Genomic DNA, 26,804 nt, shown 5'->3' on the forward strand with positions numbered 1-26,804 from the left:
TAGGTTTTTATTTTAGTTGTGTTTTATTTTCACCGACACCGTTCTTCCTTCGGGAACCACTGGTTGCTGGAGCTGGTCTCTGGCACTTAACCATGCCTCAAAATTTAACTTCTGATCTCTCTCTCTTGAAAATGCCTATTCATTTCACAGTCTGTCTCATCTGAGTTTATGGTAACTCTTCTTCCAGTTTTTACGATAATAGCCTCGCTATCATCCCTGGCTCTGCCTTTTGGGTTACACCCCTATTTTGTCCCTCAGCAAATCTGGGGACTCGACCTTGAAAATATATCCAAAATTCCATCCATATACTCCATTCATGCTACACTCACTTCCTCCATCTTGCTCTATCATTTTTCTCCTAGATTACTCCAATGGTCTTCCAACTGGGCTCCCTCCTTGTACTTCAGTCTATTCTCAGCCCAGCAGCCGAGGTGATCCTGTTAAAGGTAAATCAGAATGTTATTCCCTGGATCAAAACCAGTTTCTTTCAGAGTAAAATTCAAAGTCCTTAGTAAAACCTTTAAGGCCCTACAGGAACTGATCCCTACCATTGCTCTCACCTCATCCCCTTTTACTCTGTCCCTCAGTCACTCTACCCCCAAAGACCTAGGCCCCCAGCTACTCCTTGAACACACAAGGACACTCCTACCCCAGGGATTTGGTATTTAATCTTCCCTTTCCCCCAATACAACTAATTGTTCGTATTAAAGCTCTGATTACAGTGAGTAAAATACAACCCTTTAATGCTTCTAATCCCTCTTTCCTACTTACTTTTTCTTTAATGTGTTTCACTATCTAATAATACCATGGATTTTACCCAGTTATATTGTGTAGTATCTCTCTCCATCATTAGAATATAAGCCCCATGATGACTGGGGTTTTGTTTTACTCACTCTGTAACCCCAATGCTTAGAACTGTGCTTGATGCATGATAAATACTCCATAAGCATTTGTTCAATCCACAAATAAATATATTTTTAAAAGATACTCAGGGGGTACCTGGGGGGCTCAGTCAGTTGAATGTCCGACTCTGGCTCAGGTCATGATCTCACAGTTTGTGAGTTTGAGCCCCGTGTCAGGCTCTGTGCTGACAGTTCAGAGCCTGTAGCCTGCTTGGGATTCTGTGTCTCCATCTTTCTCTCTGCCCCTCCCCCACTTGCGCACTGTCTCCCCCGCACCCCCTCAAAAATAAACATTAAAAAATTTTTTTATTAAAAAAAAAACTACTCACATGGGGTTCCCCGGGTGGCTCAGTGGGTTAGGTGTCTGATTCTTGATTTCAGCTCAGGTTATCATCTCACAGTTCGTGGGAACACGTCCGGTGTCAGGCTCCGCACTGACAGTGAGGAGCCTGCTTGGGATTCTCTATCTCTCCCTCTCTCTCTGCCCCTCTCCTGCTCACACTCTCTCTCTCAAAATAAATAAAGAAACTTAAAAATGATTTAAAAAAAGATGCAAAAGTAAATTGACATATGTGTACATATTTATGAGTTTATAAAACGGTGTGGGAGTATACAAACCAGAAAGTTCATATTGATTCCCTCAAGAAAGTAGAAGCAGAGGCAATGAGGCAGATTATTAAGTTCTTTCCTTAGGCGTCTCTGAATTGGCTTCTTATTATAGGGGTTATATTTGTGAATTTTTTGAGAAAAACATTATAATTTAATTTTAAATAAGTACATTGATGTTAGCCCAAAAATGTACTTAAAACCCTCAAATCCAAAGATTAATCCATTTCTCCCTTTCATCATTAGTGTCAGTATTTTAATTGGAAACACATAAATATTCAGGCATGGTAGCTGTTTATACAATAAAAGATCCAAGAGTTTCAGTAGTTTCTGAGCTTCCCAGAAATAGAAGCCATTCCAGGCTTCCTCCCTAAAAGCATAACCCCCTGCATCATGACCCAGAATAACCTAACTGAACCTTTAGCAAATCAATCCTCATTCAGAAATATTTTTTTTCATATTCTGATTATTTCTGGCATTAAAGAATAGTTTAAGAAGGCTGAAAAACAGCATGTGAAGTGACTATTCATTTTTTTTTCAAGTGAAGCAGTGTGCAGAAACATAAACAAAATACAGCTAAAGGAGATGTGGGGATGAAAAACAGCCTCTTTGACTTTCCCAGGTAGCTTCTGAGATAGCTAAATGGAAGTCTTAGGGGTCCTTGCACTTAGATATTTATGAACCATGATGTGGGCAGGGTGAAGAGTAGAGCAGTCTGTTAACTTTCAAATAAAGTTGAAGGAATGTTTGAAAGAAATGAGACAAGATAACTGTTCTCAATTATTTTAAGAAGCAAGTTGACTTTTCTGTGAAGCTCCAGAGAACGTCAATAAGTTTAGTGAAAAGGAGGTTTAAGAAGACAACTTGTTGATACTAGGAAAAAATAAACTGTCTGGAAATTATAGTTGGCCCACGGTGGAATGAACTGCCAAGTGCGATAGCAAACCTCCTGTCTACTAGAGGAATGGGAACAGAGACAGAACCTGGCTAACCAACAAAGTGTGATAGATGGCATTACTTACCAAGTGGGAGATTAGATCATTACAATTCCTACCAATTCTCAGGTTCTAGGGGTCCATGTGTTAGGACTCTTGGTTATAAGTGACAGAAACTCTCCTTTTGCTTAAGCTTGCACAATTGAAATGCCAGATTGGATCCTAGCTTAAAATGTGGCTCAATTCAAGGGTTTAAGGTTTTGCATCTCTTCTCCCTCCTTCTTGAATCTATTTTTGTCTTCTTTTTTGGCTTAATTTTTCATGCAGAATCATTTCACATGACAACAAAGGCTCTCAGCAATCCCAGGCTTAAACTATCCTTATACCTCGAAATCTTCAAGAAAGGAAAGAAAGGCACTCTTCTCAATGGAGAAGTCTAGGGAAAAACTCTGTCACATCTATGGTTACATGCCTGCCCCTGAAACAATCTCAGCATCCAGGCAGGTAAGGCACACTGATTGGCCAGCCTGGGTCACAAGCCTGCTGAAGAGGAAGAATTTCCACTCCCCTTCAAGGTCCTTCTAGCCAGACTCAGAATCAAATTGACACGAGACATATTAATGGGAGAAAATCAAATTTAATTTTGTACATATGGGAAATCCACACAGACATGCAATTCCAAGGACAGTCAGGCAAAAATGACGAATACATGACGTCCAGAACTAAGGGGAAGGGCGGGTAGGAATCTAAGACTTCAAAGAGAAGAAATGCAATTCACAGGAAGATAAAAAAAAGAGTAAATGTTTGGTAAACAAATGTTCACTGGGCCCCTCAGAAACAATGGGACAAAGAGAACTTGATCACATAGGTCTTACTTGTGTTCTCTCTGTCTACTATACCTAGTTCATTTCTTAACATAGTGATCTATGGTGATAGTTCTCTTCCGGGAGCAGATCTTCTATCTAAATTCTTTTTAGGTAGTTGAGGGGAAAGGTAAAGAGTTTTTCTTGAATGTACAGGGTTGTGATTGCTTTGTAATTCAAAATACTCTTCATGCCAAAATGGCCCGTCTTGGGGCAGCCTGCCGTTGGCCCCTACAAGCCCATCCCAGTCCCAGGCAAGCAGGACCACGTGAATGACAATTCCACCAGGTGGGGGTGGACTATTTCCCTAAAGGAAAAATTTTCTCAGCAGAAAAATAACAGATGTCTATTATATTCTGAGAAAAGCACATAAAACTAAAAGATTTGATTGTTACATACATCTGACCATTCCGGTGAACTCAAAAGGAGAGACAAAGGTTAACAGCCCTACTTTTGCAGATTACAAACAAGAAGGCGTTGAGTCCCTTCACATGTTTTGGCTTAGATAGAGCTTTCCAGAATTAACGAAGAAAATCATGCTGTTTTCACCGTTGCATTGCAATGGGATGGTACTAGGGTAAGAAGATGTGTGCTGTCACCAAATATGTTTCTATAACAGATGGGAATTGCTTTTTCTTGAAATAGCTACTGATGTAGGGATGTTAAGATTAGCTAGGGCAATGGCTTTCCTTTTGTAGGAATTTGTATTATGATAATCAACCAACCAGAAGGAACTGTTAGTCATCCTTTCCCTGTTTAGAGGCAAAGCTTTGCAAATGAAAGAGAACAATATACATGTAGGATATACGTATGTGTATGTGTGTGTGTGTATTTCTCCTCTTCTATATATATGCAGACATTTATAGACTGTACACAAAATGAGTCCACGTATTTCTGACAAAAAGGCAGAATAGCATAATGTGTACGAGCAAGGTTTGGGAACCATTCTGCCTGATTTCAGATCCTGATTCCTTCACTTACTAGTTTGGGAACCTTAGGCAAAATACTTAATCTTTCCATGTCTTATTTTTTCTCGTCTTTTACTAATAATAGCAACAATCCCAAAGAATGAATGCATTAAATGAGCAGACAAGGGAAAAGCACTTAGAAGGCTGACTGTGGCATCACAAGTGCCCAATGAAGTTTGTTATCCTTAATTATTACTGTCACCAACCTTGTATGTGGTATGTGTAATGTTAAGGCCTCAGTTTCCACTCTCCAACAGCTATGTGAGGGTTCCCAGGAGTAATAGTATAGAATTTCTATAGAATTCTAGCATGATATTTTATTCTCTGTATGGGGGCATTTTTAATCTTGTGATTTTACTCACAAATGTGTCAAACAGCAGTTGAAACAACATTCCTGGTATTCAGAACCAAGAAAACCCAAACAAGTGAAGCTAATAGACAAAGAAATTGACCTAATAATGAATCATTTATGTTAAAAATCTCACATATACAATAGTTTTGAACCAAAGTAATTCTATAAATATTATCTTTTTAAAGAGGAAAGGGGTAAAACCAGAAATTTGGCATTTAATTTCTTGAATTATATCCTTATTAAACAGTGCCCATGACATGAATGATACAAACATACAAAGAGGGAGATAGGCAAAAAATGAAAACCAATTTTGCAAAATTGCTTAGTAAGGTAAATTCATCATCACTCATTAATGGTTAATTGGTCTGAAAATAGGCACAAACTTATTCTGGTCCCAACTACTTTACAGAGAATTAATTTAAAAATGGAAGATGATGGTTTCCAGAAGTTAAATTTCTCTGTATGTCACCAAGTTTGCTCCTAACTTTCTTCCCGTAAAGATGATTTGCTGGATATGAATGGAAACTTTCCCTTTTGGAATCCCCCATATGTCACTGTATAAATTGGATTCAGAGAAAGTAATTTGGTTGCTGCAAATAGGATTTCAGTAGCACAGGTAGGCTAGGCAGTAGGACAAGGCAATTCTAAGAAACCAAAACCCAGCTTCAGGAAACTAGCCCTTTAAGGGAAGATGGGGGAAAAAACCTGGCAAATATTTAACTCAAAGCCATGTTATCCCCATATAAAATAATGTACTTCATGGATTCCCAAGAAATGCCAGTTTCTCTTCAGTGGTTGCTGATGGCTTTTTAGATGTTATGATGTCACATAATAGATTTTAATCACTATGCTCGAGAAAAGGAGGACTATGTAGGAAAAAACGAACCAAGGATGGATACACCCAATGTAGAGACAGCCTCACCTGCTGATAGCCTGAACAAATGATAAAAACTTATTCTGATGAGATTTCTTGCCTGCATCTGGATTTAGAATTAACAGCAAGATAAAGCTGGAAAGAATTTTAGAGGACATCTTGTCCAATCCTTCATTTCTTGAGTGAATCTCCATTATGATATTCCTCAAAAGTAGACTTTTATCTTGAACACAATACACCCAGTGTTATTTTCCAGAAAGACAAAATCCATTAAACATAATGCAGTGTGGACTCTGAGAAAGTTCTTTTTTAAACTGAATATAAGTTGATCTCCTGGGAACTTCCATGCATTGATCCTAGATTGATCTCTTTAAAATTCCCCATAATTACTAAAATACATTTATTCAACAATTCAGCAACTATTTCTTGAGCCTCTCTGTCACAGGTGAGACACTTTTCTAAAAGCTGAATAGAAGATACAACATGAAAATATAGTTCTTGCCCTAAAGCTGCTTATAGAAATATAAAAGTGATGTAATTAGTTTTAGCACAGATCAGTTTCTGGGTCCAAGGTACAAGGAGATGCAAGCAAGATTTCATTATCTCAGTGGAGAAAGGCATCACTTCTTTGTAGGGGCTACAGAGAAGGCTCCTGAAAGACAAGGGAACAGGGAAGTGATATCACAGAGGGACTCAAGAGCATGAGCAAGGGTAAAGGTGAGAAGTTTGGGATTTTAATGCCTCCTGGATTTCTATCTTATACATGAAGATGGAGAGACTTGAACATGTTCTGTCACTGCATATGTGCAGTTTGTGACATTTGGACATGTGATAAATTATCATTTTATAAACCTGAAATGGATGGAGTTTAACTTGGCCACTTCCCTGCATGTGATCGTCAAGAGATTCTCATCTAAATAACCAAATGATAGTTTCTACGTTTTCTACAGGTATGGTGCAGTGTGTGTGTGTGTGTGTATGCGTGTGTGTGTGCGGGTGTGTGTGGTGTGAGGAACTGCTAAATTTTTCTCACCTTGTCAGTCATCTCTGGATGAACTGTAATGTCTCCTGGAGGGGAACCAGGTGGGAAAGCCACAGATGGATAGAGCAAGGGATATTTTATCCTCAATGAATACAGAGACTAGCTGGCCCAAGAATAATTCCAGGTGGCAGAAATGTAATGGTACCCACTTCAGGGGAATTAGGCAAGGTTCCAGCAGGGAGCCAAGTTTTCTTCAGATTCCACCAGGAATCAGCCCTTTAGAGGACTAGAGGCTTGTATTTTAAACATGACAACTGTTATGCCTCTTGTATTTTCTGTAATTATTGCCTTTTTGTTCACTGAGTATTAAAGTTCTTTTTGAAAATGTCAGCCTGTCTCAACTGAGCAAAGAAAAACATGAAAAGTTATTTCAATTCATGTTTTGCAGCTTTAAAGGAGGTATGGGTTCCCTGGGGCCTGATGTAGTGGAGGCCACAATAATCTAATGGAGAAGAAGCCCCAGAGGAAAGAGAAATTTACAAGAAAAAAAAAGGTGGGTGGCCTCTTAACTAGCCATTCTCCTTTATAAAAATATTGTTCTGGACTTTTATTTTCATATTCCTATATCATAAGAGATTTATGTGTGTGTGTGTGTGTGTGTATAATATGCTTATATATAATATGCTTATATATAATATACTTATATATAATATGCTTATATATAATATGCTTATATATAATATGCTTATATATATAAATAAAACAAATATATATGTATATTTTATTTTTATTTAAGTTTATTTATTTTGAGAGAGAAAGAGAGAAAGTACAGCAGGGGAGGGCCAGGGAAAGAGGGAGAGAGAGAGAGAATCCCAAGCAGGCTCCATACTGACAGCCTAGAGCCTGATGCAGGGCTCAAACTCAGGAACCGTGAGATCATGACCTAAGCTGAGATGAAGAGTCAGACGCTTAAGCGACTGAGGCATCCAGGTGCCCCTATTGCATATATTTTTTTAAATGTTTTCAAAATTCAACTTTTTTATTCTGGAAAACTGCCTGTGCATTGTAGAGGAGAATAGAAAATGCAGGTAAGCATAAAGCAGAAAATTAAAATGATCCATAATTCTATCATCAGAACATTGGTACTGTTCTGGTGTTTCATTCTACATTTCTTTAACTTATAAATGTATATACATTTCTGGCACAAAAGTAGAATGAAATGGAATTTAGGATTTTGATTTTTTACATGTATTGTGTTGTATCCCTTTTTCTGTTGTTTATAAATTGTCCTACAGCAATCTTTTTAGTGGTGGCACAGCATTGCACAATGCATTTAAATCACACCTCACTTGTTAGGCATTTGACTTTGTTCCATTTTTACACATTTAATATGACATTACAATAACTAGATTTCATTTTCAGCTGAAAACAAGGGAGGGGTGGCAGAAGGGCATTTTTATAACCTAAACCTTTTCTACTTATCTAAACTTTTTATTGCAGCTTCTGATTCTATTTCAAGCATACTTTAGGGCATGAATGGGCAAACTTTTTCTATAAAGGATCACACAACAAACATTTTTGCCTTTGTGAACCATTTAGTCTCTATTGCAACTTCTCACTTCTCCTGTTGTAATACAAACACAGAAGCAGGGGCGCCTGGGTGGCTCAGTAGGTCAAGCATCTGACTTCAGCTCAGGTCATGATCTTAGGGTTTGTGGGTTCAAGCCTCACGTCGGGCTCTGTGCTGACAGCTCAGAGCCTGGAACCTGCTCCAGATTCTCTGTCTCCCTCTCTCTCTGCCCTTCCTCTGCTTGTGCTCTGTCTCTCTCTCAAAAATAAACATTAAAAAAAATTTTAATAAAAAAACCCACAAAAGCAGTCATAGATAATATATTAATGAATGGGCTTAAAGGTGTTTCAATAAATCTTTATTTACACAAGCTGGCAGAAGGCTGGATTTGGTCTATGGACCGTGTTCTGCTGACCTCTGCCTTGATGTTCAGAGTCTTATGGCCATGCCTTATTTGATCTATCCTGTCATTTTATAAGCTGAATATATACCAATGTTCTTCTAGGCTTGGGGGATATAAAGGTGAAGTAGACACAGACTCTGTCCTTGTGGAACTTAATATTCTGTAACATTGATTTCAAAGCAAAATTCAAATAGGCATGTGTGCAGTCAGTTGTTTGGGATAAACATGTAGGTCTGTCCCAATTGCTAGGACCACAGAAACATGATGGTCATGCCCACTAACACTTCCCACTACCTCAGTCATGCAAACCATACCTGTGAACCCTAAAATGCAACAATGTTTTCTTTTCCTAAAAGAAAACAGAGTAAATGAGAAGAAAATGGAAGCTACAAAATGCTAGCACATTTCTTGCAATATACCAACTTTGTGACTTTAAACAATATCCTTAACTTCTCTAATCCTCAGTTTCCTCACCTATAAAATAGGGATAATAATGGGATTGTGAAGATTGAGGTCACATGTGTGAAATGTCTGGCCCACTACATGGAATAAGTGTGTAATAAATGACATCTAGTTTTACTGATATGCCCTTACATAGACAGTTGTTCATAAAATTAGGTAATATTCTTCACTGATTTGTTCATTAAACATTTTTTATTACAATATATAGAAAGAGCATCTCTGTCTAGGACAAGTGACAACAAAGTAAAGAAAGAAAAATGTAAAAATTAGGCACCAGAAATGAAATCTGTAGATCTGAAGTCATTTATAAAAATGGACTGCTTTAGGAGGCATCACAATCCCAGACTTTAGCCTCTACTACAAAGCTGTAATCATCAAGACAGCATGGTATTGGCATAAAAACAGACACATAGACCAATGGAATAGAATAGAAACCCCAGAACTAGACCCACAAACATATGGCCAACTCATCTTTGACAAAGCAGGAAAGAACATCCAATGGAAAAAAGACAGTCTCTTTAACAAATGGTGCTGGGAGAACTGGACAGCAACATGCAGAAGGTTGAAACTAGACCACTTTCTCACACCATTCACAAAAATAAACTCAAAATGGATAAAGGACCTGAATGTGAGACAGGAAACCATCAAAACCTTAGAGGAGAAAGCAGGAAAAGACCTCTCTGACCTCAGCCGTAGCAATCTCTTACTCGGCACATCCCCAAAGTCAAGGGAATTAAAAGCAAAAGTGAATTACTGGGACCTTATGAAGATAAAAAGCTTCTGCACAGCAAAGGAAACAACCAACAAAACTAAAAGGCAACCAACGGAATGGGAAAAGATATTTGCAAATGACACATCGGACAAAGGGCTAGTATCCAAAATCTATAAAGAGCTCATCAAACTCCACACCCGAAAAACAAATAACCCAGTGAAGAAATGGGCAGAAAACATGAATAGACACTTCTCTAAAGAAGACATCCGGATGGCCAACAGGCACATGAAAAGATGTTCAACGTCGCTCCTTATCAGGGAAATACAAATCAAAACCACACTCAGATATCACCTCACGCCAGTCAGAGTGGCCAAAATGAAGAAATCAGGAGACTATAGATGCTGGAGAGGATGTGGAGAAACAGGAACCCTCTTGCACTGTTGGTGGGAATGCAAATTGGTGCAGCCGCTCTGGAAAGCAGTGTGGAGGTTCCTCAGAAAATTAAAAATAGACCTACCCTATGACCCAGCAATAGCACTGCTAGGAATTTATCCAAGGGATACAGGAGTACTGATGCATAGGGGCACTTGTACCCCAATGTTTATAGCAGCACTCTCAACAATAGTCAAACTATGGAAAGAGCCTAAATGTCCATCAACTGATGAATGGATAAAGAACTTGTGGTTTATATACACAATGGAATACTACGTGGCAATGAGAAAAAATGAAATATGGCCTTTTGTAGCAACGTGGATGGAACTGGAGAGTGTGATGCTAAGTGAAATAAGCCATACAGAGAAAGACAGATACCATATGGTTTCACTCTTATGTGGATCCTGAGAAACGTAACAGAAACCCATGGGGGAGGGGAAGGGAAAAAAAAAAAAAAAAAGAGGTTAGAGTGGGAGAGAGCCAAAGCATAAGAGACTGTTAAAAACTGAGAACAAACTGAGGGTTGATGGGGGGTGGGAGGGAGGGCAGGGTGGGTGATGGGTATTGAGGAGGGCACCTTTTGGGATGAGCACTGGGTGTTGTATGGAAACCAATTTGACAGTAAATTTCATATATTAAAAAATAAAAAAAAATAATAAAATAAAAAAATAAAAAAAAAACAAAAAAAATTTAAAAAAATAAAAAAATAAAAAATAAAAAAATAAAAATGGACTGCTTTATCCTTTACACAGTTAAAGGTATTTCGTACATACTGTGCCTGACCCAGTTCATGTACCTCCACAGACCTCAGTCCCTCCTGGCTGCCAGGCTCTGTCCTAGGAGCAGCAGTAACACCAGGTCCCATGTCCATTGTCATAAAGCCCTGGCCACATCCACCACCGCCTCATCTTGTATGGCCTCCCTTGGGGGTGGGAGTCATGGGGCTCCTGCACCAGGTTACCTGCTCTCAACCTTGGCAAATGAGGACTCTGCTTCAGAAGCAGCCACAAGGAGCAGGTGACACAACTCAACAGCAGAGGGTTAAAGAATTAAGTACAGAATTAACTTCTTAACAGCTTTTACCAGTGAGAAACAGGGGACCCAGGGGGAACGAGCAGACACATTGCCTTCTTCGTCCATCTTAGAGGTTTCCGGGTTTTCAAACCCACACCCAATAAATGTCAGCACACAAACTGTGCCTCAGGCTCTATTGCCTGGGGAGCCAGGCTGACACCCACAGCATCTCATTGAATCACCATGATAATCTAAACAGCAATCCTATGACGGAGATGATATTTCTCTTTTATGAATGAGGAAATGGAGTCCTTCCTCTGGAGGTGGAACGGTTCCTACAGGTCAGTCACAGCTAGACCTGGCCAACTTGACTCAATGAATTTCCGTGACACTGAGCTACTTTCAACATCATGTGCTTCCAGTTAGGCTTTATAAGCCTTCAGAGTTAAAAAGGAAGTCACTCCTTTTCTTCTCCCAACCTCCTTCAATGCCAACAAGGGCCCAGGGCCTGGGTTTATTAGAAAAACTCAGTGTTCCACCTGCTTTAGAGAAAAATTTCAGGTCAATCTATCTCCTGTGTGTTTCCTTTATTACTTCCACTAAACACTTCACTTCTGACACTTCTGCTCACCAAATGTGTGGGGAGATTTCCCCAAGACAACAAGCAAGGGTCCTACATCACTGGGTATCCTGCAGTTTAATTCAATTCTGACACTGTTTACCTGGAATTAGCAACAGATCACAGGTTAAGGGCTCAGTCCCAGAAGACTGCCTCCCACCACAGCCCAGTACCCCTTCTGACACCAGTCACAAGGCCAGGTTATCACCTGTGCTTCTGATCAAAGGATCCCAGAACCCCCTGTTTGAGTCTGATTAATTTGCTACAGTGGCTCACAATATTCAGAGAAACACTTACATTTACCAGTTCATTAAAGGATATTATAAAGGATGTGAATGAAGAGTCAGACCAAGAAATACATAGGGTTTGGTTCAGGAGGCTTCCTAGCACAGGAACCTCCTTCCCATGCAGTTGGAGTGCACCACCCTCTGGGTGTGGAAGTGTTTGCTAACCCTTTGAACCCTGTCCTTTTGGGTTTTTATGAAGACTTCATTGATTAAATCATTGGCCATTTGCAATTGAACTGGATCTTCAGCACCACCGCCTCCCCCTCCAGAGTTGTGTGTAGGGGGTGATGGACTGAGAGTTCCAATTCTCTAAACACCTGATTGGCTCCCATGGCAACCAGCCCCATCCATAAGTTACCTAAGGGCTTTTCAAAAGTCACCTCATTAACATAACAAAGACAACTTTATTGCTGTCATCACAAGAAATCCCAGGCTGTGAGCCAGTAACTGTGGAAAAAGACCAAATACATATTGGAAATACATTTTGGTCATCGAAATGACCAAATATGTATTTCCTATGAATCACAATATTGTATTGGGGCTGCTCATTCAGAATCCACTGAGAAGAAAGGACTTGGCCTCCGAGCCTGTGTGGTTCCATCTGATGTCAGCCTGCCTCTGACCCAGGAACCTACCCCATCCTTCCAGAGACATGGCTTCATTGTCATCCAGAGCTTACTAGGGGATAACTCCACACCCTGTTTGAGGACTAGGGTGCAGTAAAAGACTACTGAGTTTTTTATGAATTCTAATACCTACTAGGTGGGTGACTACTCAAGCCTAAGTTTCTTTTTCTATAAAATGAGGATAATCACATGATAGACACTGCCAGTGCCATGCCCAGCCCATGTGCCCCCAGCTCTCCCAGACAGGTCCTGAAGACTCCCATGGCTCTCTGCATTTCTGCCTGGTGGGGTTCTCTGGGAAGCAGCAAGCTAGTGCAGGGCATACTGAATGTGCCAGAGAGTTCATGACTGGAGGACCTCAACCAATGAGGGACAGGAGTTTGTGGGTGAATGCCTCAGCTTCCTTGTGCCCTGCATAGGCCAATTCTGAGATGTGTTCTACACAGTCTCTTAGAAAATCCCCAGCAAGACTGAGCCCCACTTACCCACACAGGTCACCCACTTATTTACAAACCCCCTTCTAGCCTCCTCCCTTCCTTATGTCCCTTTCCCACATCCTCACTGTGTTACCTGGGATGGATTTCCAAATACAGTCTTTTGCATCAAAACCTTTGCCTCAGGTCCTATTGGGCAAGCACTCTAGCTTGCCTATCTCAGGGGACAGTTAAAATAATAAAAAGGAAAGCCAAAGGGCTCCATTGCTAAATTCCAGGAGAATCAGGACTGTTTTGTTCACTACTGAATACCTAGTACTGAGCACAGTATCTGGCAAGTAGTAGATTTTGAATGCGTATTTACTAAACGAATGCATTATTTAATTGATTAATCTGAAATCACCTACTGACGCTCATGAAGAATTTACACTATTTGACAAATTTAAGACGCTCAATAGATGTCACGGGTTCATTCCTTCTCTTCTGTCCACTGTTTTCTCTTCTGGGTCTGTTCCTTGAGGTTTTGGAAAGGTTGAACAGGACCTAGGGTTCTTGGGGGCATTTCTTGCTGTATACCCACCTCTCTTTCACTACAATCCCAACCTCTAAAAAGTTTTAAAATTATGCGTCACTGTCTATTACTTTTCTGCTTTGAATTGCTGTGCTGTCTGTACTCACCTTATAATGTAATATCATCAATTAACAGCTACAGCAAAAAGCAGTTACATTTGGTGCAAATCAATGCCTTACAGACTCTCCATGATTTAAAAAAAAAAAAATTCCATCATAGACTCCTGAGTCTTTTCCACCAGTTTCCCCCAAAATGTACAGGAAAGTAGGCGACTTGTTACATGCCAGGGAAGAAGAAAGAAAGAAAGAAGAAAGAAAGAAAGAAAGAAAGAAAGAAAGAAAGAAAGAAAGAAAGAAAGAAAGAAAGAAAGAAAGAAAGAAAGAAAGAAAGAAAGAATCTATATCAAGTATTTGGAAGAAATGTGAAGTTTAATGAACTATTTTATTAGACTTGGCTTTCCAGTAAAGTCTAAAGGTGGTCACAATATAGCTGGGATAAGTGTTCTATGGTTTGTTAAAGGACAAGACTACCTTGCAGAATTCATACCTGCCATCCCCCAGTCTTAGGCAGTGCTTCCAATAATAATAATAATGATAATGATAATAATAATAATAATAATAATAATAATAATAATAAACCAGTGAAACAAATAAAACCCTTCCCAGAAAGCTGGAGTGCTTATAGATCATTGTGTCAGAAGATGTCTTCCATCTGAAAATCTAGAGGAAGGGGACCCTGCATCTAGCCCTCTCAGTTTACAGAGAGACAGAGACACAGAGAGGATTGCCACCCACTCAAGACCAAAGAGCACATCAGTGGCAGAACAAAGCCCAGCTCCTCAGTCTTCTGATTCTTCCTGATGCTTCTCCATCACATGCTACCTCCTTAGCTCCTGACAACAGGGCAAAAATAGTTACATGAGAAATATGTGTGTGGGCATGTATGTAAGTGAATGTTCATGGTTTATTTTTTCAGGGTTTCTGTCAATTTATGCCAGGTTTCCAAGGATATTATGTTCGTAAGAGAACAGCTACACATTTTCCCTAAACTAAAATCTCTCTTAATCATGTGTGCCTCATCTGTTTTCCTGGTTTTACAGTTTAGGGATCATGAATATACTGAATCTAGAGCTTCTACTGGTTCTTTTTCTGGGTCTGAGTTTTCCTAACAATAAGGTGAGGAAATTGAACAACTGTAGTCACTAGTGTATCTTTTAAATGGAAAATTCTGTGATCCCAGTAGCTTTGATGGCAGCTATGTAGCATCATAGGCTTTTCTTATCCACTGCTGTTCCCCGGTGTCTATCATACTTCACCATACCATTTCTTCTTCCCCTAAAATACGCACAAGAGTTGGAAAACCTTTGCTGGGGGAGATGAAAGGGTAGATGGGAGAATGGAGGACTGAAAGAATCTACCTTGAGAAGTGAACTTCTTATACTGAAATTATTTGTGATTATAAATAACACTGACACAGTCCAACAAGAATCTCAATAATTTACACATGTGAAACCTAGAATTTTAGACCCACAAGTGTTAAGTTATTCATTATATTAATCTGCACATTCATTTATTCATTAATTTATATTCCACATATTTAGTTACACTCCCTTTCATCCACTCATTCATTATTTATCTAATCAATGCATTCAGTTAACGTTTATTGAGCACTATCCCTTCACCAAATTAACTTACTTCTTAAATTATTCACATTCTAAATTAGAACAAAAAAAGAACAATGAAAACATAAATTTATCAGAAAAGAAAAAATAAATAAATCTGATTTCATGGTCTTCACATCAGTCCTTCATATATCAATAAACCAACATATATCAATTAAGCTACTAATCAATGTCTCTCATCATTACTTATAATAAAACATTATATATATTCTATATATAGAGAGAATATATATGGGATATATATATATATATATATATATATATATATATATATATATAATATATATATATATAAAACATTCAACAAATATAGGCGTTCTGGACCAGAACCAAGGATAGGGAAGAAAATTTTTGGTCAAGTTGAGCTTTTTAATAGAAGTGTTGAATGTTGAGTGAATTCCTTTTAGAGATATTCAAGCTTAGACTGGATGAACAACCACAAGGGGATCTAGATGAATCGTCTTAGGAGTGTTAAAGCCGGTAATGACTTTCCGAGGCTAATAGAATAAGTTGACGTTTTCTTAAGAAAAATCTGTACACGCATACAAAAACAATTCTGCCTAAAATTTCAGAGTCCATGCTTCCCTGGATTCTATCCATTAATCCTAAATTAAGCTCACCCACTCTGGAAAGATTCCAACATTTGAGAAGAAGATGGAATAGTTGACCTTTAAGATCCCAGAGCTGTGAGAGTTCATATTTCACGATGCCATATATCTTCTATCTAAAATACATCTTCTATCTAAAATGAGCTTTGTTATTTTCTTCACCCCCATATTAATGCTTCTAAAATTGAGATGAGCTTAGTAATCAATATGTACATTTAATTCAGTAGGACTTTTGTTTGTTTTCTGAAGAGCTTTTACTAAATCAATGGTACAATCTCCTAATCAATAGCAACTTTGAAGTAAGACACAGTACATTATTTATTGGATGATGTGTTTGGCATCGCTAAAAATAAAATTAAAAACGTCTCTGCCTTCAAAGAGTTGGCAATCAAAACTCTAGACCAATGTTTGTGAAATAGACTAATACCTAAATAATAGACTGATAGACTAAATAGCTAGTAATCAATCATTTGTGAGAGGGGCATTTTTCAGAAGTGGACTACTTTCAGAAGTACCAGGCAGAGAAAATAATTAAAAGGTCTTGAGATGGACCAAGGATTATGAATTGAATCTATGAAAGGGTTTGGGTGCAAGGGGTGGACTTAAACATTCTAAAATATTCGGCCCAGTGGTGTGGTTGCATGTGGGAAACAAAATAGTATTTAAATCTGCCAGCAATTTATTTTAGCTGTTGGAGATAAGTTATTAAAATTATCATTGAAGTTATAAATATGATTGAATGGGGAAGGATGTAAAAAATCTGTTCTCTATTCTGGAATGAACCTAGAAATTGTTCTTCATGCAGGTATGCCCTTTGTTTTGAGAGAATAGTTTGATAAGTCTTTTAGTTATAGATATTTCAGGCAAGTAACTACCCATTTTTCTCAGAAAATCCTGAAACAGTGACATATTCCAAATGCTTCAAGCCAAGCATTTTGTTTCTGAATATAAAAAATTTATCATTCACGGGGGTTACAGTTGCCTCCTTGCAATGTTTATTATATTTTTGCCGAGTGCCACATTCTTCAATTCCCATTACAGGGTAGGACATCCAAGTCTAGAATCAGAGTGGAGAATACTGGGTTGGGGTCTATAATCTATAGGGTTAACTGGCCCCTGCAACATGACTGCAGACCAGGCTCATAAGAAAGAGATGAACACTGAGAGACCTTCTGTGGGGGTCAGAGTAATTACATTTTTACAGCAGTTATTCCCAATATTCAGTTTTACTACTCCTCCATATCTGTATTATAACTCTCTCTAATCCCCAGTTTCTCATAAAGTTTTGTCAGTGCTACAATCTGATATTAGCTTTTCCTAACTAAGAGGGGGACCTGTATCCTTGCCTGGGTCAAAGTAGATCACAGTGTAGCATGGTACAAAGAAATGTTTTCAAGCTGCAAGAGGGGACCGATGGAGAAGTTCAGGGCAGTAATCCATAAGCAGCAACCAATGCAAGTGTGCAAACAGCCAAAAGAGACCCAGAAATGCATTGAGAGAGATCTGGACTTCCTGCACTCAAAATTAGGGTTTACTCTATTTTATTCAACTGCTAAAGGGAAATACAACTCCTTGGAGACTTCTGGCTTGAAGACAATAAATGTGTTTGTGGGGTTTTTTGGGGGTTTTTTTGGTTTTTGTTTTTTTTTTTTTTTTGAGCCAGGGTCCTTAAGTTTTCTTCAGTGGCCTCAGAATATTATGAACGATTAAATTAGGTGTTGAAGGGGCACAAGAATTTCAAGCAACACAAGAAGAGATTTTATAGTAAAATAAGATTTTCTGTAAATACACATTTAAAATATACTGAGGAAAACATTTTGGAAAGGCCAGCTACGTGTTTCATAATGGATTAGATGTAATTAGACTTTAAGACATACTATATTATGCTCCTTGGATATCATTGGCTTTTGGTTCTAATGTTCTCCCAGCAAGTCAACAGATAATGGAGCTGCCCTAGGGAGTCTATTCTTTGAGGAAGGTTGCAAAGCCCTAGGCACCTGGCTAATGACGAGCCATTTATTATTTTTGACTTCTGCACCATTAAAACAGGCTAAGCATTAAAAATGGAATTTATCCCATGAAGGTAATCAGAGATCTATATACAAAAGTAAATGAACAAAGATGTTTATCTCAGGTAACTGTAAAAAACTGAAATGAACCTAGAACCTAATAATCCAACGTATTAGATTTTTTCACTAAGTTACAGTGCATCCATTTCATGAAATATAATACAGTCATCAAAAAATATGTTGCATTAAAATGTTAATAGTGACTACCATTAATAATAATGCTGATGACAGTTCTGGATGGTTTGGATTCCCTTTTCTTTTTTCTTACCTGTTTCTGCACTGTGTAGAATGGTCATGATGTTTAATTTCTGCAGTAAGCAAAACAATAAAATTTGTTAAAACTGGGGTAGAAAAGAATAATCCCGGGAAAGCCATTCTATATTGCTAAATACAAAAGGAAGCTAGAAAAGAGTAGATGGAGAACAACAAAATCTAAAATGTAGTTATATACAGAAAAAATATTTAAAGATAATGTAGTTAAATATCGATAGGAAATTCTAATTGTTATATTATTATTCTACTGTTGTTAAAATGTTCAAGCTTTCTCCACTGAGCATAAATTAATTTTTTTAAGTTATTAAAAATTAAGGGGTATTAAATTTCACCCTCAGGTGAAAGGTGGCTTTTCCTTAGCCGTTACAACTCTATTACCCAGAGAAGCCCACTTTCTCCTCTTCATTGTGAGAGACTAACCATTTTGTAAGGTGACTCAAGACGTCACTGAGGGTATCAGGTGGGGGTACCATGTAGAAGAAAGATGGTACACTCCAATGGGCAGGCTGAAGGGAATTTAATAAAGTACTTTCTACCACATTGACAGTAAGGTTTAAGAAAACCAACAGGACTTGGGGTGCCTGGGTGGCTCAGTCGGTTGAGCTTCTGACTTTGGCTCAGGTCATGATCTCACGGTCTGTGAGTTCGAGCCTGGCGTGGGGCTCTGTGCTGACAGCTCAGAGCCTGGAGCCTGCTTCGGATTCTGTGTCTCCTTCTGTCTCTCTGCCCCTCCCCCACTCATGCTCTGTCTCTATCTCAAAAATAAATGAACATAAAAACATTAAAAAGAAAGAAAGAAAACCAACAGGACATAGCGCATGTAGTAGCCAAGACTAATAACAACAGGGAAGCTTACAGAGAGATCCAGGGTTTGTGGGACCTGAAATTTATTTACTCATTCACTTTATGAACTTTGATGAGATGAATACAAAGTTGCAAGTACAAATCAATGATGTAAACGAATGTTTTCAAATGAAAAAAAAATACAATAATTTACAAGCTTAAACAAAGCTGACAACCTCTACAAACACCTGGAAAGTAGCAGAGTTATATCAATTAATTGCCTGATGAAATGCTATAATCTTCCCCTACATTTTTGGCTGCATATTCTTTGATTTCTTTGTCTAATGACAACAGTTTGGTTCATAAGTTGTTATTGGTAATAACACATAAATTGTCATGATTTAAATCCAAACTGAGAAAGCCTGTAAGTCCCTTTTTCTTATTTACTTCCGTTTCAAAAATTGTTTTAGGTAATGTCATGCGAATGTTTGGAATTATTCTGAAATTATTAGGGGAAAATGTCTGTCAAGTTTCTTTTACAGGTGCCCTCTATGAAGTGGAAGAGTTTTCCACCCACCAGCATTGAGTCTCTATATTTCAACTTCCCCTCCAGGACCTAGTCACTTCTGCATCAGGCTTTGCAGGATACATCACAATTCAACTTCTGACCATGTGTTTACTTATGGTGATACCAGATGAACAATGGATTATAGGAGAATTTCTGGAAGCCATTTCTTTACCATGTTAACTGCCCATAACTATTCACAGAAGTGACATAAAAATGATACCCCACTAAATTCAAACTAAATGTATACCTCAGGTCCCCATAGTCAGACCCTGCCTGTTCCCAGGGTCACTCCACATCACCTGATGCAAAGAGAATTGCAACACAAGGAAGGTAGAGTAGGAAGAGGAGGCAGGATTATTCTGCTTTGAACTAACTGTATCTGTTGAATTAACTGTATCTGTTTTCTATTGCTGTAAAATAAATGACCACAAATTTAGCAGCTTAAAACAATGCCCATTTAGGGCCGCCTGGGTGTCTCAATTGGTTAAGCATCTGACTCTTGATTTTGGCTCAGATCATGATGTCATGGTTTGTGGGATTGAGCCCTGCATCGGGCTCTGTGGCTGACAGCTTGAAATTCTCTGTGCCCCTCCATCTCTCCCTCTCTCTGTCTCTCTCTTTCAAAATAAATAAATAAACTTAAAAAAATACTCACTTATTAGCCCACAGGTCTGTAACTCAAAAGTTCTCTGGATTCTCTGTTCAGAGTATCACAAGGCTGAAGTCAAGGTGTTGGGGGGAGTCCTAACCTGGAGGCTCTGGGGAGAAATCTGTTTCCAAGTTCATGAAGGTTGTGAACAGGATTTAGTACCTTGCAGCAACAGGACCCAGGTCCTTGTTTCCTTGATGACTGTCAGCTGGAGGCCTTCATCACTTCCTTAAAGTTGCCTGCAGTCCTTCTCATGGGATCTCCTCAATCTTCAAGCCAGAGTGGTGCATTGAATCCTGCTCCTGGATTAAATTTTCCAGGCTTCCTTTTCTGCCATCCATTGGAGAAAACTCAACAATTCGAAGGGCTCATGTGTTTAGATCACAACCACCCAGAAAAGTTCCTTAGCTTAACATCAACAGTGCCATATAATATGGCAATAATGGGAGCCATATCTCGTATTCACAGGCCCCAAAGATTAGGACATGCAATCTTAGGATAACTTTCAAAATTCTGACTACAAGATCTTATTTTAACAAGGTATCCAAAAATACATGACCACATTGATACCTTGTTTGGGTTCCTCTCCAGGTGTGGAAAAGCAAGTGAGGGCCACTAAGGCTCAATGCTGAGTACAACTCTGAGCTTTCTACCCATTCAGGGATAAGGAGAAGGAGTGGTCACTGGAACCCAGAGAATATGCCTATATGAAGCAGTGATTTAGTGGAGGAATGCAGCCAATCTACAGTGACTTGGCATGAAGGAGGCCCTGAGATTCGAATAAGTATCCTAATCTCACTCTGCTAGAATCTACTATTGGTTCCTTTCATTTGCCAAATCCACTGAAAATCATAAAACAAAAATGTTCATGGATGCAGTCCATGAATCTCAGGCTCCCTGGGCACACAGGAAGGTGGAAAAGTCAGAAAACAGATCTGGAGGGCAAAATGAAGACATCCAGTCCACTGATGGATCTCTTTTCTCTAGTTCTTTAGTGCTTATTGACTGATGCTGTGGTGTTGGCATTCACTTGTACCCTTCCTTCTAGTACTTGAATTACTGTGTAGGTGGATAGTGACATCCCCGCCTCTAGGTGGTAAATTACATAAGAGAAGAAGACATAACTTTTACTTTACTTCCACAAACCACAACACAAAGAACAATATTTAGTTGGGCCCCTTAACAGAAGGGTCTATGTGAGCTAATCATTAAATTCTTTACCGCCAGCATGGTTTGTGGCACATAGTTAAGGAAACGATTTATCATCCAAACTGGGACACTTCTGAGAGTAGAAATGAATGCTATTTATAATTATACTGGGTCAAAAAAGATTAGCTGGGCGTGTCCCAGACAAGGTAGGATGTATGGTTGCCAAACACATAATGGATGCTTGTTAAACACATGGATTAGTAAGTGAATGAAAGGGTGAATGAAAAGTATTCCTAGAATATTGCATTAGCTCCCTCATGTCACCTTGCTCTGTGCAATCCACTTATGTTTCTATATGCTACTCTCTTGACTTTATTATTGTCTATTTATCTATATCTCTGACCTCTATCTGGATATCTAGACTGGAATTTCTCAAGGGCGAAAATATCTTCATACCCAGCATGTCTACAACTGAGGGAACTACTTTCTACTCGCTTACACTGTTTCCTGTCTTTCCTCTCTGTAAATAACTCCATCAACTCTCAGTCCCCAAAGTGATATTGCACACCCTGCTACCTTACCCCAGCAACTCCCATTTAGTCTGTTGTCAGATTTTCTAAATTTTTTCTCCTCTATGCCATTTCTATCAATTCTTTCCACATCACTGTTACTACCCTGCCCAGGCCTATATCAGATTGCTGTTGTGCTACTAAATGCTTGCTTACTTACTACTATTATTGTGCTACTTGCTACTGGACTGCCACTTTTTCAGGCTAATTGTGACTCCATCTCTAGAATTATCTTCCCATGGTACAAATGGGATTATATCACAAAGCGTTGTTTGATGGATGGAATACTTGTAAAATAGAATCAAGCCTCCTTGAATTGACATTCAAGGACTCCCATAATCTGGCTCAATCCTTCCTTGCTAGCCTCATCCAGCACTACTCTCCCCCAGATATCCTATGTCACCAGACTTTGCCTAATGTACATTCATACTTTGGGGCATCTATAACCATAAAGCACCATAATTTACTTTTTAATGGTGTGTTGGTACTGATTTGTGTGTTTGCTAATTTCCATTGTGTAAATACTCTCACTATGGCCAATTTCCAGTTACCAACTGTGTGTCACTGAATGCAGAGTTGGGAAGGGATGTTCACATTCTGCTGCCATGAGCCAGCTTCAACACATCACTACTCCTTTTTTCCACTTGTAGAAATCCTACACATCCTTCAAGGGTCATCTTATGGAAGATCTCTATGACTTTACCCTCGATTCCCAACTCTGGCCTCCTTGACTCAACTTGGACCCATTGATGGGACATTTTTCATTCTACCGTAAATCCTGGAAAGTAAATTGGCTGACAGTAAATCTCACCTAGAATGCATGAGTGAGTCCCTCACTGATACATTGTATTTTGTATTTCTCTAGTCAATCATCTTCATAAGCAGTACCTGTGCCTTAGATTCAGCACAATTTATCAATTTTGTATGGTTATACTTCCGTTACTCCATAAAAATCCTCAAGACACAACATCAATAGCATTTATTTCTTTCATTCAGTGTATAAGAGCCAAGGGGCCATGAGATATCATGATGCTAAAGAACTATGCTTTCAGAACTATGGGATCCTACTGATTCAGTAACTTGGAATCACAGGGGTGGGCAAAATGATCTCAAACCCATCTCATGAAAATAAATTTCCCTTTGGCCATACCTTTCCTGATATCAAGAGGCATCTGTGACGTAGACATGTGTATCCCTTTTGCTCCCATGATAGCTGAGCATAATTAGGTAATCTTTATGATTAAGATGAGGCAGGGAAACTGAAGGACTCCATAAAAATCTGCTTTCTGCTCCTTTTCCTCCTTCTATTCTTGCTAGGATCTGCACCCCCACCCTACTTTATACATGCCTTGTAATGCAAATAGCATATGTCCTCCTTGTAAAGGACGGGTTAATGGCTTCTCTAAAATAGATAACACCTAAGGAAGGATGAGGTGAGAATCACCAGAGGAAGCTACCATGTGCATATTCCAGACCACTGGTGCTAGCCATCTTGGCTCCAAGACCCCTGGCTTCAGGGAATGAGTGACTTATGACAGACACCTGGATCCTGTGCTTGTACTGACCAGTTCTTCCTGGATGCCTGGGAGGACACATGCTCCAGTCCATAATAAACAAACAAACAAGCAAACAATAAGTAAATAATAAAACCCCCAGACCCCAGACAGAGATGAGACTCGTGCTCCTTCTCCTTTCCAAGTCTCCCAGATGTTCCGTCTGTATCTTTCTATATTTCTTCAAGAGACTCTGCTTTTGACTCCTGCTGGCTCACATCTGATTTCCATCCTGCATGAAGCCAAGGACCCTCTTTGCTGGTCCTGCAGGACCCCCTCTGGGTCCTCTGACCCAGTCTCCCTGCACCAACGGTACAGGTGCTCTCTGCAGTTTTTATAATTATTTCCTCCTCAATCTCCTTTTTATCCTTCTGGCTGTCTTTAGCTGGGTGAGATAACCTTGTTTTGTCCACATAACTATTCCCTTTCTCCTTTTAGTGGCTCCTTTAAAATCAAATTTCCCAAACTGAGCTATCAGACCTCATCATAAAGCCTCCCTCTTCACTCAGTGAGTTATATGTATATAGGATGGTCATCTTAATCCCCTTGAGAGAAGCAGGACACATGGAGAGAAAAATCTCTTGTTGAATCAAATAATGGTTCAAGCGGGGATAAAATAGAGATCTGGTTGTTGTTGTTGTTGTTGTTGTTGTTGTTGTTGTTGTTGTTGTTGTTGTTTTAATTCAGTATTTTCCTGCCTTTACACCATTCTAAGCTAGTTGAAGGATAAGCTAGCTGCAGGTTGTCCTGATACAGTGAACAGACAGAAGGGCATCTTCCTATAAAATTCCTGATGAAGGTTTATTTTCATGTGCCTGGAATGTTCTCCATATACCAGTAGCCCTGCTATTGAACTGTTGTCAAAAAATAAATGGCTCCAAATCACAATTGCTTTGAAACCAAAATCATTTTTGGCAGACACCCTCCAACACCTCGCAGCACTGAGCTGGCTCCTTGCTAACAACTTCAAAAGCAGATCGATTCATTTGATTACTTTATTACATCTCACTGGTTTCTCTCTGAGAGTTCACCATGGTGTCCTAAGTTTCAAAGTTCGGTGTTATTAAAATGTGCTGTGGAGGTATTTTTAAATGGTCGTGTTGGGTGATAGGAAAAATCTCCTGGGAAAATATTCCAGGTCAGCGGAAGGAAGGAAGGAAGGAAGGAAGGAAGGAAGGAAGGAAGGGGGAAAGGGAGGGAGGGGAGAAAGGACCGGGTGAAGTGTGGAGAGGGAGGGAGGGAGGGAAGGAAGGAAGGAGGAAGGGAGGAAAAAATAAATAAAAATAGTAACAAAGATGAAAGAATAACAGAAGACACTGTGTACACACCTGTCTCCTTATTAGATTTGGAGATTGTGTCTCATTCATTATAAGGCTGGGCACACAGTAGATGCTTAATAGTATTGCTAATACACTCTTTTAACCATCTCCCTCCCCCCAATCTTTTCTACCACGGTTTGCTCCAGGCAGAAGGATTAGCCTTTGGATATACATACACTTCAGTGAGTCCTCAGGGCTCTGACACTGACCAAGCCATTATTGCTTGATTCTATTAAAGCAAGAAAGCAATTTGCATTTGTTAAATGTTTCCCAGGTCCAAGGAATTTCTCTGTATCTCTTATATGGCACATCAAATAATCTCCAAAACCACCTTTTAAAGCATCCTTATCTCTCACAGATGAGACACCTAATATCAAAGCAGTTCAGAAAGTTTCCAAAAGTCACATTGGTAAGCAGTGAAATCAGAATTCCAACTCATAACTATCTAAGCCCTACACACTATTTTGCAGGTAATACTTTAATGTCTTACAACGTACAGTGTTTGATATTTAGCGAAAATAAAATTCTGAAGCATTAACTTGCTGGCATCTTGGAACTACCCTCTGAGTCTGGAAGAGTGAAGAAGGGCAAACCGAAGCCAGGATAAAGTACCTACTGTAAGGTCAGTTCAGTTCATACTGGATCAGGGCATTAACCAAGCTCTTCAGGAGACTGGACAATTAGTGCTAAGGAATGTAGGGTTCAGTGTCAGACATAGCTGGTTGGGGGCCCTTCACCACCAATTTCTTCATTCAGTAAATATTTACACAACTCCTATGTGCTGGTCCTGGTCTGAGTGCTGGAAACTGTGAACAAAACTGAGAAGGCCCTGCTTTAGGGGAGGCTACACTCTATTTGGGGAAGACAAAGGATGGATGGATGGATGGATGGATGATACTTAGATAAGATTATATTAGGTCATTTCAAATAGTGACAGAAAGACTAAAGCAAAGTCATGTGACAGAATAAAGGGCAAGGTGACCTTGAATAATGTGATCAAGCAGGGTCTCCAAGAGGAGGTGACCGCTGAGCTGACTCTTTCACAATGGAAGCAGCCAGTCACACAAAGACTTGAAGGAAGAGGGGATCAAACAGAAGGAACAGCATGTGCAAAGGTTTTGAAGGAGGAATGAACTTCAGTGTCTGAGGAATAGCCCCTTACTGGTTGATTTCCCTTGGGCAAGTTATCACGTTTCTCTGGGCTGCATTTTCCTCATTGCTGGAAATGACAACAAGACTTCCTTTACAGGACCTGGTAAATGACAAGCCCTCGGTAAATGCTGAATAAATGACATTGATTCCTTTCTTTGTTCATTTCACACATTGCTCAGCATCATGTCTAAATAGGCCATCTGGGCAATTTTCCATTCCCAGGGTTATCTGTCCCTTCTACCAATTAAAAAAAAAAAAACAAATAGACAAAAAAAATCCAAGTTGTGTTTACTTGAGTGCTTTATCCAGGTGCAAAGTCAAGCTCAGCCAGGGCATCTGGGCTTGCTTCTCTGTCCTTGATCTGACAGTCTGGATTTGCTCTCAGAATATTTGCTGTCTTAACATGCCTCTCTCCAGATGCAGGGCATTAATTCTGAATCAGCTCCCCCTACTTTCCTGTCAGAGGTTGTCATTTGCAGAGCGGATGATGGAAGGACTGAGTGATAGATGGCAGTCCCTTCAGAGCCTGTCAGCTTCATTCTCAAAGCAGGCACTGAAAAATGCAAGGCTGGTGCCAAGCCACAGGGCTCAGGGAGGGAGAATCAGCGCCTTTCCCAAGGCTGAGATAATGAGAATCCGCTGGTCAGTATCACATTGCAGTCTAAGTAGGACACAGTAATCCTGATTACAATGTTAATAACAATACACTGTATCCCTGAGCACTTACTCAACAGCCCTGGCACATCATTAAAACTTTTTTTCTCCATCCATTCAGTAGATAATTTACTAAACACCCAGTGTGTGCCAACAATCCTACAA

The 26,804-nt window shown here is 39.4% G+C and overlaps 1 long non-coding RNA gene across 1 annotated transcript; it reads left to right on the forward strand.

The window, feature by feature from the left end:
* Positions 1-358: 358 nt before the first annotated feature.
* On the forward strand, positions 359-20,060 carry LOC131510003 (uncharacterized). The gene is made up of 3 exons (XR_009260857.1): positions 359-446; positions 6,931-7,035; positions 19,569-20,060. It is a non-coding gene; the product is annotated as an uncharacterized LOC131510003 (long non-coding RNA).
* Positions 20,061-26,804: the final 6,744 nt, after the last annotated feature.

The sequence above is a fragment of the Neofelis nebulosa genome, chromosome 1, assembly GCF_028018385.1.
Source record: "Neofelis nebulosa isolate mNeoNeb1 chromosome 1, mNeoNeb1.pri, whole genome shotgun sequence".
Lineage (NCBI taxonomy): Eukaryota > Metazoa > Chordata > Mammalia > Carnivora > Felidae > Neofelis > Neofelis nebulosa.